This window comes from Dipodomys merriami, unplaced genomic scaffold, assembly GCF_024711535.1.
Source record: "Dipodomys merriami isolate MVZ:Mamm:240054 unplaced genomic scaffold, mDipMer1.0.p SCAF_582, whole genome shotgun sequence".
NCBI classification, from domain to species: domain Eukaryota; kingdom Metazoa; phylum Chordata; class Mammalia; order Rodentia; family Heteromyidae; genus Dipodomys; species Dipodomys merriami.
The window spans coordinates 122,800-124,899 of NW_027206160.1; positions in this window are offsets into that span (position 1 = coordinate 122,800).

The window sequence follows — 2,100 nt, forward strand, 5'->3', positions numbered from 1 at the left end:
TGACTAAAAGCTTCCATGAGCCACTCAAGATATGCTGCCAGACTTTCACTTCCTCCCTGTCTAACATTATAAACTTTGGCCATATTAGTAGGTTGGCCACCTTGAGACATGCCAACAGAGCCTGGCGATAGACGAGGTCGCTCCCTACTTTCAACTGTATTGTTGTCTCAATTGTTGGTTGGATCTCAGGAAAATAGGCAGTGATCAGGGCAGGATCCGTGATAGGTGCTCCTGTGGGGCCAGGGATATGTTTCCGGGCTGCCTCTTGGATATATTTCTCTCTTCGGTGGTAAAAAGGACCTGAAAAACTGATTAAATCAACCCAAGTGGGCTGATGAGTAAAGAGAATAATTTCAAGCAAACAAATTAAATCCTGGTGTTTCTCAGAAAAGGGGGCATTTTGGGTGTGCCAATTGTGTAGATCACTGGTAGAAAATGGCCAATATTGGAGTTGCTGTTGACCATCTGCATCCACACGACCTATGGTGCGTATGAGAAAAATAGCTGCATTAGAAGGGGGGTTGATCCCACTTTGTCGTGGAGTGACTGGCCACTCAGAAACTTTAAGGGCAGGTGCTGAGTGTTTTATAGCTCCCTCCTCCTCTTGACCATTCTCAGGTTCTGCAAAAGGAACCTGGAAAGGAGAATATGGGGGAGGAAACATTTCTTCTTCCAAGTTATCTCCCTGAAAAACCGGGGGGTACCTTTTCTTTCCCTCTGTCTCAGTTACTTTTTGTAAGTCTAGGAGGCTAGATGGAGTGGTGCCTATGGTTTCCAGTCCCATCAGACATACAGTCCAAAAAACAATAAACAGTACAAACAAAACACACGCAGGCCTGACAGTTACAAAAAAGGGCTTACAAAGTGGAGATCTCCAAATTGGTCACGGTGGGGTTCCACACCCAGGCCACACAGCAGAAAGAGCAAGAGCCAGAGTGGGCGAGTTGCGCCGCTGTTAGAAGGCCCTCTTGGTCAGTTCCAGCCCAACACTGAACCGACCCCCACCCCACAATTCACACGGAGGTGTTCCAAGGACTGCCCCCCCTGCCCCACACAGTGGGGTTCCAAGGACCCCTGCCCCACAAGAGGATCTTGGACATCTCCAGTTCTTCCAGGGTTGTGGTGCAAGCGCCATCTGCCTCAACAACCCTTTACCAATCGGAGTGGCCATCCTCACAAAGGAAAACGAAAGTAAAACAGACAAATGACAGGACAAGACAAATTAACAAAGACAGCTCTGTATTACCTTTGGAGACTGAGATCTCGAGGGTCTTTGGGGGATCCAGGACAAGCCCTCACTAATATAGTATACCCAGGTCGCAAGGATCCACACCAAGAAGACCATCGAGAGTCAGACTTTACAGCTGTTTTAAGGTTTTATTTAAACGGGCTGCAGCTTGGGTCTCATCCTACACTCCAACACAGCGGAGCCTAGGAGGAGAACCCCGAGCTAAAGTTTTGCAGGGTTTATAAAGGCACACAACCAACCAGGTGTTTGGATTACCACCACGTGTTGCTCTGCTAGAAACAAGCAACAAGTGGTCACTGCCTCAAAACTTTAACCCTTCACATGAAGATGCTACTAGTGTGTTCTAGACACTTAACGTTGGGGACACAAAACACTCATAATTATTAGATCATTTTATAGGCAAAAAGAGCAATGCAGACTTTATGAGGATCACTCCAGCTTTCAGTCCTCATATCCTGAGACAGTAAATTCACAGCAGCTCAATGCTAAGTGACAGAACTGGCATGTACTGTGGATATTTGCTCCCAAATCCTGTGACACTCATTTCTCACTTTTGGCCTCAAACCTGTGACCAGAGGGGAAGATGAGGAGAGAAAATCCTTCTAAGGGAAAGCAGCTATAAATAACATTGGATAGTTTGCTTATAAATTAAAACCTTGGGAATGACCCTGTTAAGAAGTCAGATTGTCCAGATTAAAAAATGAAGAAGAGAAGAAATAAGGTGCCAGTGGCTGCTGTCTGTAATCCCAGGTCCTCAGGAGGCTGAGATGTAGAGAAACTGAGTTTGAATCCAGCCAGTCCATGACACAGTTATTTCTAAGAGATCACAGAAATACCCAGAAGTGGTGCTG